The following is a 13961-nucleotide window of genomic DNA, read 5'->3' as shown; positions in this document are numbered from 1 at the left end:
CCTGCCTTACACAGGAAGCGGCGCAGGTCCTAATCCAGGCACTTGTCATCTCCCGTCTGGATTACTGCAACTCGCTGTTGGCTGGGCTCCCTGCCTGTGCCATTAAACCCCTACAACTCATCCAGAACGCCGCAGCCCGTCTGGTGTTCAACCTTCCCAAGTTCTCTCACGTCACCCCGCTCCTCCGCTCTCTCCACTGGCTTCCAGTTGAAGCTCGCATCCGCTACAAGACCATGGTGCTTGCCTACGGAGCTGTGAGGGGAACGGCACCTCCGTACCTTCAGGCTCTGATCAGGCCCTACACCCAAACAAGGGCACTGCGTTCATCCACCTCTGGCCTGCTCGCCTCCCTACCTCTGAGGAAGTACAGTTCCCGCTCAGCCCAGTCAAAACTGTTCGCTGCTCTGGCACCCCAATGGTGGAACAAACTCCCTCACGACGCCAGGTCAGCGGAGTCAATCACCACCTTCCGGAGACACCTGAAACCCCACCTCTTTAAGGAATACCTAGGATAGGATAAAGTAATCCTTCTAACCCCCCCCCTTAAAAGAGTTAGATGCACTATTGTAAAGTGGTTGTTCCACTGGATATCATAAGGTGAATGCACCAATTTGTAAGTCGCTCTGGATAAGAGCGTCTGCTAAATGACTTAAATGTAAATGTATTACTCGCTAATGTTCAGTCTCTGGACAATAAAGTAGACGAGCTCAGGGCGCGGATCTCCTTCCAGAAAGACATCAAGGACTGTAACATACTCTGTTTCACGGAATCATGGCTCCTCCGGATATACTGTCCCTGTCCATAAAGCCAGCTGGGTTCTCAGTACATCGCGCAGACAGGAATAAAGAACTCTCCGGAAGAAGAAGGGCGGCGGTGTATGTTTCATGATTAACCACTCATGGTGTGATTGTACAGAAACGTACAGAAACTCAAGTCCTTTTGTTCACTGACCTAGAATACCTCACAATCAAATGCAGACCTTATTACCTCCCAAGAGAATTCTCTTCGGTTATAGGCACAGCCGTGTATATTAACCCTCAAGCCGATACCACGACGGCTCTCAAGGAACTACACTGTACTTTATGCAAACTGGAAACCACATATCCTGAGGTCGCATTTATTGTAGCTGGGGATTTTAGCAAAGCAGATTTGAGGAAAATGCTACCGGAGTTCTACCAACACATTGACTGTAGTACTCACACTGGGAAAACACTTGACCACTGCTATTCTCTCTTCTGGGATGCCTACAAGGGCCTCTCCCGCCCTCCTTTCGGCAAATCAGATCACGACTCCATTTTGCTCCTCCCTTCCTATAGGCAGAAACTCAAACAGGAAGTACCCGTGCTAAGGTCTATTCAACGCTGGTCTGACCAATCGGATTCCATGCTTCAAGATTGTTTTTATCACACAGACTGGGATATGTTCCGGGTAGCCTTGGATAATAACATTGAGTTCTTCAGGAAGTGTATAGGGCATGTTGTTCCCACTGTGACTATTAAAACCTACCCAAACTAGAAACTGTGAATAGATGGCAACATTCGTGCTAAACTGAAAGCGCGAACAACCGCATTTAACCATGGCAAGGTGACTGGGAATATGGTTGAATACAAACAGTGTAGATATTCCCTGTATTCCCTCTTAAAGGCAATCAAAAATGGAAAATGTCAGTACAGAGACAAAGTGTAGTCGCAATTCAATGGCTCAGACATGAGACGTATGTGGCAGTGTCTACAGACAATCACGGTTAACAAAGGGAAAAACAGCCATGTCGCAGACACCCAGACATCATCCCGAGCCACGTCCTCAGAGCATATGCAGACCAGCTGGCTGGAGTGTTTATGGACATATTCAATCTCTCTCTATTGCTTCAAGATGTCCACCATTGTTCCTGTACCCAAGAAAGCAAAGGTAACTGAACTAAATAACTATTGCCCCTTAGCACTCAATTCTGTCATCATGAAGTGCATTGAGTGGCTAGTTAAGGACCATTCCACCTCTACTTTACCTGACACCCTAGACCCACTTAAATTTGCTTACCACCCCAATAGATCCACAGATGATGCAATTGCCATTGCACTGCATACTGCCCTATCCCACCTGGACAAGAGGAATACCTATGTAAGAATGCTGTTCATTGACTACAGCTCAGCCTTCAACACCATATTACCCTCCAAGCTCTTCATCAACCTCGGGGCCCTGGGTCTGAACCCTGCCTTTTGCAACTGGGTTCTGGACTTCCTGATGGGTCGCCCCCAGGTAGTGAAGGTAGGAAACAACACCTCCACTTCACTGATCCTCAACACAGGGGCCCCACAAGGGTACGTACTCAGCCCCCTCCTGTACTCCCTGTTCACCCATGACTGCACGGCCCCACACGCCTCCAACTCAATCATCAAGTTTGCAGATGACACAACATAGTAGGCCTGATTACCAACAATGACGAGACAGCCTACAGGGAGGAGGTGAGGGCCCTGGCGGAGTGGTGCCAGGAAAATAACTCAACGTCAACTCAACGTCAGCAAAATGAAGAAGCTGATCGTGGACTTCAGGAAAAAGCAGAGGGAGAACGCCCCTATCCACATTGATGGGACCGCAGTGGAGAAGGTGGAAAGCTTCAAGTTCCTCGGCGTACACATCACTGAAGATCTGAAATGGTCCACCCACACAGACAGTGTGGTGAACAAGGCTCAACAGTGCCTCTTCAACCTCAGGAGGCTGAAGAAATTTGGCTTGGCCCCTAAGACCCTCACAAACTTTTACAGATGCACAATTGAGAGCATCCTGTCGGGCTGTATCACCGATTGGTACGGCAACTGCACTGCCCTCAACCACAGGGCTCTCCAGAGGGTCTGCCCAACGCATCACCGGGGGCACACTGCCTGCCCTCCAGGACACCTACAGCACCCAATGTCACAGGAAGGCCAAAAAGATCATCAAGGACACCAACCACCCAAGCCACGGCCTGTTCACCCTGCAATCCTCCAGAAGGTGAGGTCAGTATAGGTGCATCAAAGCTGCGACCGGGAGACTGACAACAGCTTCTATCTCAAGGCCATCAGACTTTTATATCCCTAACCGGCTACCACCTGGTTACTCAACCCTGCACCTTAGAGGCTGCTGCCCTATATATATAGACAGAATCATTGGTCATTTTAACCTTTACTTAATACCCATCCCGGATCCGGGATCCTCCTCATCAAAAAAGCTGACTAGCATAGCCTAGCCTAACGGGACAGGGATATCATATAATATAATTTTCACGAAATCACAAGTCCAATACAGCAAATGAAAGATAAACATCTTCTGAATCCAGCCATCATTTCCAATTTTTTAAATGTTTTACTGCGAAAACACAATATGTATTTCTATTAGCTAACCACAATAGCCAAAGACTCAACCGCATATTTTCACCATGTTTCTACCGCATAGGTAGCTATCACAAAACCGACCAAATAGAGATATAATTAGTCACTAACCAAGAAACAACTTCATCAGATGACAGTCTTATAACATGTTATGCAATACATTTATGTTTTGTTCGAAAAATGTGCATATTTGAGGTATAAATCATAGTTTTACATTGCAGCTACCATCACAAATAGCACCGAAGCAGCCAGAATAATTACAGAGAGCAACGTGAAATACCTAAATACTCATCATAAAACATTTATGAAAAATACATGGTGTACAGCAAATGAAAGATAAACATCTTGTGAATCCAGCCAATATTTCCGATTTTTTAAGTGTTTTACAGCGAAAACACAATATATATTTCTATTAGCTCACTACAGTAGCCAAACACACAACGCAATTTACTCCCCGCAAAAATAGCTTGCACAAAACCGACAAAATAGAGATAAAATTAATCACTAACCTTGAACAAATTCATCAGATGACAGTCTTATATAATCAGGTTATACAATACACTTATGTTTTGTTCGAAAATGTGCATATTTAGAGCTACAAATCCTGATTATACTATGTGAATACGGAGCATCGGTTCACCAGAATCTCCAGAGATATTTTGGACACTCACCAAATCTGACCAAAGAACTCATCATAAACTTTACATAAAAATACTTGTTGTATGGCAAATGAAAGATACACTGGTTCTTAATGCAACCGCCATGTTAGATTTTTAAAAATTACTTTACCATAACAAACAGCTTGCGTTATTGCGAGACAGCGCTCGCCAAAACGGCAGAGAATAGGAATCAACATTTTCCACAGAAATACGAAATAACATCATAAATTGCTCTTACTTTTGCTGAGCTTCCATCAGAATCTTGTACAAGGAGTCCTTGGTCCAGAATAAATCGTTGTTTGGTTTTAGAATGTCCTTTTCTTCTGTCGAATTCGCGCCACAATGCTAGCCAATGTTGATGACGTTCCCATTTTCTCTCGACGCAAAGAACGGAAAACTCCAAAAGTCCCAATAAACGTTGAATAATCTGATAAAACTCGGTTGAAAAAACATACTTTACGATGTTATTATCACATGTATCAAATAAAATCAGAGCCGGAGATATTCGCCGTGTAAACCAAACGCTTATCAGAAGACAATATCGAGGTGCTTCGCGCGCCTTGGTAGAGAAAGGAAATTACTGACCTGCCACTCCAAAAGCTCTTGTTCGACCTCAGATCAAGCTAGACACCCCATTCCACCTTCCACTGCCTGTTGACATCTAGTGGAAGGTGTATGAAGTGCATGTATATCGATAAATATAAGCCAGTTGAATAGGCAGGCCCTGAAACAGAGACCCATTTTCAGAATTTTCACTTCCTGTCTGGAAGTTAAGACAGAACTCATCATGCTGCCAAATGAGTTCTGTTTTACTCACAGATATAATTCAAAGAGTTTATAGAAACTTGAGAGTGTTTTCTATCCAATAGTAATAATAATATGCATATTGTATGATCTAGAATAGAGTACGAGGCCGTTTAAATTGGGCACGATTTTTTCCAAAGTGAAAATAGCGCCCCCCTATTGACAAGAAGTTTAATAATGGAACACTAGTCACATTAATAATGTTTACATACTGCTTTACTCATTTCATATGTATATAAGAATAATTATCATTTAATTACCATAGTGAATTATTTTAATGTTTCTTTGTGTGTAAATTAATGTCACGTTCCTGACCTGTTTTTCCTTTTTCTTGTATGTATTTAGTTGGTCAGGGCGTGAGTTGGGGTGGGTTGTCTGTGTTATTTTTCTATGTCGGGTTGTTTGTGTTCGGCCGGGTATGATTCTCAATCAGAGGCAGCTGTAAATCGTTGTCCCTGATTGAGAATCATATTTAGGCAGCCGGGGTTCACGTGTGTGTTTGTGGGTGGTTGTATCTCGTGTTAGTGTTCGTGCCACACGGGACTGTTTTCGGTTTTGTCACGTTTGTTGTTTTTGTATTTGTAAGTGTTCTGGATTGTTTCGTTATAATAAATCATCATGAACGCAAATCACTCCGCATATTGGTCTGATCCTTCTCGCCTCTCCTCGTCCGGGGAGGAGGAAGACGACAGCCGTTACAATTAATCCCTTAAGGGATGGGTTGCCAATTGGCGATTTGACAGGAAAATAAAATGTAATTCATTCATTCATTAAGTTCATTCAAATTTAATTCATTCATAGATACTGTATTCTATTCTACTGTATTTTAGTCAATGCCACTCCGCCATTGCTCGTCCTAATATTTATATATTTCTTAATTCCATTATTTTACTTTTAGATTTGTGTGCATTGTTGTGAATTGTTAGATATTACTGCACTATTGGAGCTAGGAATACAAGCATTTCGCTACACCCGCAATAACATCTGCTAAATATGTGTATGTGACCAATAAAATTGGATTTGATTTAATTTGATTTGGACACTTTGGAGAGGTTGAAAGGACACTTGAATGTACCCTGGATACCACATAACACCACCACAATGTTTGAGTGAGGTTGATATGATAGAAATTGTGTTTTTATACTGAACAAATAGCATTAAGGGATTGCAAATATGTAATAGCACTGGAATGTTCTAATGCAGGGAAACTTAAATCAGTTTTACCAAATTTCTATCAGCATGTTAAATGTGCAACCAGAGGGAAAAGAACTCTGGACCACCTATACTCCACACACAGAGATGTATACAAAGCTCTCCCTCGCCCTCCATTTGGCAAATCTGACCATAATTCCATCCTCCCGATTCCTGCTTACAAGCAAAAATTAAAGCAGGAAGCACCAGTGACTAGATCAATAAAGAAGGGGTCAGATGAAGCAGATGCTAAGCTACAGGACTGTTTTGCTAGCACAGACTGGAATATGTTCCGGGATTCCTCCAATGGCATTGAGGAGTACACCACATCTGTCACTGGCTTCATCAATAAGTGCATTGATGACGTCATCCCCACAGTGACCCTACGTACATACCCCAACCAGAAGCCATGGATTACAGGCAGCATCCGCACAGAGCTAAATGCTAAAGCTGCCGCTTTCAAGGAGCGGGACTCTAACCCGGAACCTTATAAGAAATCCCGCTATGCCCTCCGACGAACCATCAAACAGGCAAAGCGTCAATACAGGACTAAGATTGAGTCGTACTACACTGGCTCTGACGCTCGTTGGATGTGGCAGGGCCTGCAAACCATTACAGTCTACAAAGGGAAGCACAGCCGAGAGCTGCCCAGTGATATGAGCCTACCAGACGAGCTAAAATAGTTCTATGCTCGCTTCGAGGCAAATAACACTGAAACAGGCATGAGAGTACCAGCTGTAGCAGAAGACTGTGTGATCACACTCTCTGCAGCTGATATGACATTCAATATTCACACGGCCGCAGGGACAGACGGATTACCAGGACGTGTACTGCGAGCATGCGCTGACCAAACGGCAAGTGTCTTCACTGACATTTTCAACCTCTCCCTGTCCGAGTCTGTAATACCAACATGTTTCAAGCAGACCACCATAGTGCCTGTGCCCAAGAAAGCGAAGGTAACCTGCCTGAATGACTACCGACCCGTAGCACTCACGTCTGTAGCCATGAAGTGCTTTGAAAGGCTGGTCATGGCTCACATCAACACCATCATCCCAGAAACCCTAGACTCACTCCAATTTGCATACCGCCCTAACAGATCCACAGATGATGCAATCTCTATTGCCCTGCACACTGCCCTTTCCCACCTGGACAAAAGGAACACCTATGTGAGAATGCTATTCATTGACTACAGCTCAGCGTTCAACACCAAAGTGCCCTCAAAGCTCATCAATAAGTTAAGGGCCCTGGGACTAAACACCTCCCTCTGCAACTGGATCCTGGACTTCCTGACGGGCCGCCCGCAGGTGGTAAGGGTAGGTAACAACACCTCCGTCACACTGATCCTCAACACAGGGGCCCCTCAGGGGTGCGTGCTCAGCCCCCTCCTGTACTCCCTGTTCACTCATGACTGCACGGCCAGGCACGACTCCAACACCATCATTAAATTTGCTGATGACACAACAGTGGTAGGCCTGATCACCGACAACAACGAACCAGCCTATAAGGAGGAGGTCAGAGACCTGGCCGTGTGGTGCCAGGACAACAACCTCTCCCTCAACGTGATCAAGACAAAGGAGATGCTTGTGGACTACAGGAAAAAGAGGACCGGGCATGCCCCCATTCTCATCGACAGGGCTGCAGTGGAGCAGGATGAGAGCTTCAAGTTCCTTGGTGTCCACATCATCAACAAACTAACATGGTCTAAGCACACCATGACAGTCGTGAAGCGGGCACGACAAAACCTATTCCCCCTCAGAAGACTGAAAAGATTTGGCATGGGTCCTCAGATCCTCAAAAGGTTCTACACCTGCACCATCGAGAGCATCCTGACTGGCTGCATCACTGCCTGGTATGGCAACTGCTCGGCCTCCGACCGCAAGGCACTACAGTGGGTAGTGAGAAAGCCCAGTACATCCTGCCATCCAGGAAATATTGTCAAAGACTCCAGCCACATTAGTCATAGGTTGTTCTCCCTGCTCCCACGCGGCAAGCGGTACCGGAGCGCCAAGTCTAGGTCCAAGAGGCTTCTAAACAGCTTCTACCCCCAAGCCATAAGACTCCTGAACATCTAGTCAAATTGCTACCCAGACTATTCGCCTTGCCCCCCCCCATCTCCACACCACTGCCACTCTCTGTTGTCATCTATGCATAGTCACTTTAATTAACTCTACCTACATGTACATACTACCTCAACTAACCGGTGCCCCCGCACATTGACTCTGTACCGGCACCCACCTGTATATATAGTTATTTTTTACTACTGCTCTTTAATTACTTGTTACTTTTATCTCTTATTCTTATCCGTATTTTTTGAAACTGCACTGCCGGTTAGGGGCTCGTAAGTAAGCATTTCACTGTAAGGTCTACCTGTTGTATTCGGCGCATGTGACTAATACACATGTTTTATTATTTTATTTACAGACATATGCCACTTTGGAGAGGCTTAGGGACACTTGGAAACGTCCTGTGACCACACCTGACACCACTTACAAAAACATCTGCCCATTTCTAGTTGTTAGGTCTATCAATCACATTTTGTATCTGATATTGTTCACATGTTGTGGAAGCCATCTGATGTGTTTCCAGCTCTAGTCATCAATCATTCACTTATAGCTTGTCAATGAAAGATGACATTCAAAACAAAAAAACTATAATTTGTGTGTCCTTGATCTTGTGTATTCTGAACTATGTAACTCATAACTATCTTCTGATAATTTCCTCATAATCTCGCAGATGTCTTCTTTCCAAATATACCAAGTTTTTGCATGTCAGAATCATGTAATTACACATGAATAGCAGTTACTTTTGGGTATGTCTATTTAGGGGGAAATCTACATTTTGCCATTACATTTGTGAGTGAGGGCAATGTATCGGAGGGGGTAGGTGTGGTGAAGGTCTCGGAGTCCGAGGCTTGCACCAAGGGTCAGGATAAAGATGAGTCTCTTATGGTAGGAGTGACTTTTTAGGAAAAAAGCCATTTGTGGTTTCAGGGTGGGTGAAAACTGATTTGGATGCTGTGGAATCGGTGAAGGTAACCAGAAGTGGTCTGGTGATAATTGTTTGTGCTTCTCCTGGTAAGAGGGAGCAGGTGCTCCATGTTAAACAAATGGGAACAAGACATGTGAATTGTTTTGCTCTCAAGAAAAGGGTGCCATTGAAAGGAGTGATTACTGGGGTAGTGGTAAATGTGAAAGTTGACCAACTGAAGAGGAAGATTCACAGTGTTTGTGATGCTCGTCATTTGGTGCAACGCAGACAGGGTGGCATGAGTGGTGAAACAGAAGAGTCGTTGTCTGTTCTTTTGAGTTTTGATGTTGAGCAAGCTTTTGATGTTGAGCAAGCTTTTGTGCCGAATATATTACATTGTTACAGGTGTCAAGCTTATGGGCATGTGGCAGCAGTGTGTAGGAGGGAGATTCCTAGGTGTAAGAAGTGTGCAGAAGGGCATGAGACAAAGGAATGTGTAGCATTGAGGAAAGTAGTGGTATGTGTTAATTGCAGGAGTGCCCATGGGTCTGGGGATCAGAAATGTCTGGTGTGAGAGAGGCAGGTTGAGGTTTCCATGGTTTGAGTAGTGCAGAAGTTGTAGTATGCTGAGGCAGTGAAGAAAGTAGAAGAAGGCTCAAGGGGGAGGGAGAAGTAGAGTGGTGTGAGTAGTAGATATGTACCAGTACAGAGGGATAGGCCAACAAGTGATACAGTGCATTCGGAAAGTATTCAGACCCCTTGACTTTTTTCACATTTTGTTACGTTACAGCCTTATTCTAAAATTGATACAATTATTTATATTTAATCTACACACAATACCCCATAACGACAATGCAATATCACATGTTCTTATTTTTTCTCGATAGCAGCAGTTACGGCAGCAATGTTGTTCATAGCTGTAGCAACACGTTTGCAGTTGTCCATTTTTATTAAACTGTTATTTTGGACACAGTATTTGCTGCATTCTGCAGTTATACTGCACTGTGACTGCAATCATTTTTCGTAAGGGAACTTCATTTTATTGAAATGATGTAGAAACAATGTTGATTCAACCAGTGTGTGCCCAGTGGGCTCTTGTATAAAACAACTCTCACTGGATTACATTTACAAGCAAAGGGCAAACACGACATCCATGATGGAGACAAACAAAAAATGTATGATTCTTGGAATATTGAACATTGTCATTGTGAACTGGATTGATATGATATAACGTCCCAAGAGAGCTGAGCAGACGAAACGCAAATGACATAGGACCTTTTACTTAATCAAAGGAATTCCAGTCTGCTGTGAAGCATGCATCCATGTATTTGGACAAGTAAGAGTCTAAAGTTAGCTTCATGTACAGATAATATTTGTATCTCATGTTGTTATAAAGTCATTTGCATTGCTAGTTAAAGCCTTCTGTTAGCTAGCTAGCTAACGTTAGCTAGCCAACATGAAACTTAGCTAGCTAGCGTGAGTTGCTTGGTATCTAACGCCAGCTAACGTTATAAATTGTATATCATTTTGTCAGAAATCCATTTGCATTGCTAGTTCAAGCCTACTGTTGGTTAGCTTTACCTGCAGATTAATAATGCATCATTTCATGCATGTTGCCTAGCTAGCTAAGTGTATGACAAACTGTATGGGTTGCTGGCTTGCTACATTAGCCAGATGATTAGGCTCCACGAACCATAAATTTAGCCAGGTGTGTCTGGGGGTGATTATGGCCATCACATGCTTTATGAACATGTGAACAGGTCTAGACAATAGACACATCCGCTTAGCTAGATGTGTCTGGGATGTAGTTTGATTTGATTTTATATATAATGTGTTTACCAGAGACAATGTGAAGAACAACATGTTAGGATATAGGCCATGGACTAGATAGTGTATTTTTACCTGGAGATGTTATTTATTGTCGGCTACTACTTTCACTGCTTGTTTACTACACTACCTTCACTCACAGTGAATACTTAAAGAGACGGGTGGGGTTAAGGCTTAAGAGGGTGTGAATGATGCTGAATGGGCGTACTCAAAAAAGAGCTCTCGATTGTGAAAAACTTTCAAGGGGATTTTCTGGTACTTGTCTACAAAGTGGAATAACAGGTTTATCACATTTCAAATAAGCATAACATTCCCATGTTTTCCCCCAACTGCAGTGTATGATATACCATTTTGAAGCTCTGAGTCTGTACTTTTATGAAATGTACAAAAAGACAATCTTGGAAATGGTACATAAGACTCAAATGGGAAATGTAGTCACAAACGTAGTGGGATGTATCTGGTTCATGGCATATCTCATTTTATTAGTGTTAACCCTCTAGGATTTTCATCAACTCTAATCAAAGTCTACCGTTAAAGTGTTTATTTGTTTAGGCAATGAGCCAGTAGTGACCATGGACAAAATGCATTGGATTGCATGTAATGTACACAGTAACTATGAGGTGATATTCAATTGTTACTGAGCATCCCCGTGTTGTTGTTCACTTTTATGTGAATCCATTGTCTTAACTCATCCAAGGCTTAATGTGCATACAGTAGCCTACCATCTCCACTGGATATCATAAGGTGAATGCACCAATTTGTAAGCCGCTCTGGATAAGAGCGTCTGCTAAATGACTTAAATGTAAATGTAAATCTGATTCTACACCACCAAGTGAGCTACTATGGGTATGTTCGAATAAAGCTTTATTTCCTGTGGTCATGTTTTGCCAATGTGCATTCATCCTGACATGAACATAGAGGGACCCCAAGAAAAAATCACTTTGATACCGCTGACCTAAACCCAAAGGGTTTTGAAATGGGTTGAATGTAACTGGGAAGGAAGCCTTTATCCTTGTTCTGGATAGGGCCTTGTAGGGATATTTGGAAATAAAATAAAATGTATTTCTCTACTGTAGTTGTCATCATAGTAAGGTAATAGGTATATAACTAGAGGTAACTAGAGGCCAAATTCCTACATACAAATATATAAACTTTTCAGTTTCATTAGGACTCATAGAGGGAAATAATTTATACAACTTGAAACCAGGTATGAAACTGTGTAGACTGCTACATCAAAAATAAAGGAGTTGCCACTCCTGTTGCAGGTGAAGAGGCGCTCAATAAAAAAAGACTGGACTGCTCTCTAGTTACTACAACCCGAGAAGTGAGCAAGATATAGCGTGCTACTATGTACATCAACAGAGCACGTTATGATCAGTGACTTGACTATTGCCGTTGTTTAGGCAGATCTAACCTAATTTAAGCATACTATAGAAGGCAAATAAGATGGTCGAACCTTGCGCTTTACGGGACTCGATAATCAGAGAAAGAAAAAATACTACAACCATAATATGGTGAAAATACAACGTGCCGACTCTTCTTCTCTAAAGAATTACGGTATCTTACCTTTTAGTGGAGCCCGTGCCTCTATTGCTGAATCGGGTCCTGGATGCTGGCGCGCGACTAACCACAATACACTTGAACTCGTTGAAGGAAGGATGCTTGCATTCCTTTAAAATACGAGCAGTTCATCGATGTTTCTTCACGTCTCAATCGTTTGGGTAGGGTAGCTTGCAATGTTTAATTGTGCCCGTTCTCCCCATTCAGAAAGCCTGAGAACAGAGCAGTGTGATGTTCGACCAATCCGCTCTCGACGTATCAGCGCAGATCTGCTACACTGAGCACTCTTTTTCCTAAAATGTCACAGGACCAATCCCCACAGACCCCTCAATACCTAGTGTTCGATACACGCCAAATAGTAACCCCAGGCAGCTAAACAATTACATCACAACAATGGAATAATGAAGACCATCATATTCTATTATTTAAAAAAATATGTTTTTTTTGTCCAATCTCATTGACCAACATTCACTGCTGTGGAAGATTTAATGTGTCTGTAAATTTAAGCCTTTTAATGTTTTCTCACTTTTGAAAATAAAACATCTATGTTGATAGATTTATTAGTTATTATGTTTATGAGGACACAGGATAATCGTTATTATTCTCCTTGACAGAATAGCAGTAGGAAGGGACAGATAACATTCTTATTTTCCATTTAGAAGGCTGCACTGTTTCCATACTTTCCTGAACAGCCTCGGCCAGCAGTCTGACTCACCCATTGGCCCATGGGGATACTGGCATTGTTTTGATCTGACTTCTATTCCCTATTCAGTAGGTGAGGAATATGTCTCATCATGTGTATACTCCCAACTGTATTTCCCAACTCCCCTCCTAGAGTACCTTCAACAGTACACATTTTTATTGTAGCCTCGGACAAGCACACCTGATTAAACTTCAAGTAATCATCAGGCCCTCAATGAGCTGAATCGGCTATTTTTATCCGGGGCTACAGCAAAAATGTGTGTTTTTTGGGGTACTCGAGGACCGGAGTTGAGAACCACTAGTGTAGACTGCTGGACAGGACATGTGCAGGGTAATCTACAGATGCAGACTTGTATTCCCTCCTCCAATCCTATGCTTGGTTTTATACATTTCTGTTCTTTTACATCCCTCTCCTTCAAAGGCTCATCCATCTTCCTCTCTCCCACTCTCCCTGTCAATCACAGATAAGAACAGTGCTGATGTACTTCCCTGGCTGTGTTATGACTTAACCCAAGCAGGGTAATTGTTTTAGCCTTGGACCATGTCAGTATATGAAGCCCTGCAACAAGGGAATAACAGTATCCATCCATAAAATACACCCCAAATATTACTCCCTGTAAAATCTTAGAAAAAAGTGTACCAAAAGGGTTCTGATCAGTTGTTACAGAAACGGGAATCTTGATGTGAATCTTGGAATTGTTTCATATGACAGTCACACTAAAAAACTGCTCTAGAAAATGTTCATAAAATGTATATGTCATTTTTGCTTTTCATAGAGAGATGTAGTGTGCTACTGGTGAACATTAAAAAAAACAAGCAGATATAAAATTCCCATATCCACAGCCACATTAACGCTCTATAAATTACTCAATAACTTTAATTCATT

The 13961-nt window shown here is 42.8% G+C and overlaps 1 protein-coding gene across 7 annotated transcripts in view; it reads right to left on the bottom strand.

Annotated features, from left to right (window-relative positions):
• LOC139557889 (rap1 GTPase-activating protein 1-like) overlaps positions 1-13961 on the bottom strand; it is a 168987-nt gene that overhangs the window by 142280 nt on the left and 12746 nt on the right. For 3 of the 7 annotated variants that reach the window (XM_071373268.1, XM_071373253.1, XM_071373260.1), the window contains exon 1: positions 12380-12647. The exons of 1 other annotated variant lie outside the window; for it this stretch is intronic. The gene's annotated coding sequence lies outside the window, so the exon portion shown is untranslated. Of the gene's footprint in view, positions 1-12379; positions 12649-13961 lie in introns of those variants that run through there. 3 more of the 7 variants (XM_071373236.1, XM_071373227.1, XM_071373292.1) reach the window with 2 other exon arrangements.

This window comes from Salvelinus alpinus, chromosome 2 (assembly GCF_045679555.1).
Source record: "Salvelinus alpinus chromosome 2, SLU_Salpinus.1, whole genome shotgun sequence".
NCBI classification, from domain to species: domain Eukaryota; kingdom Metazoa; phylum Chordata; class Actinopteri; order Salmoniformes; family Salmonidae; genus Salvelinus; species Salvelinus alpinus.
The sequence above is the reverse complement of the archived record's forward strand: the minus strand, read 5'-3'. Positions and strand labels throughout refer to the sequence as shown.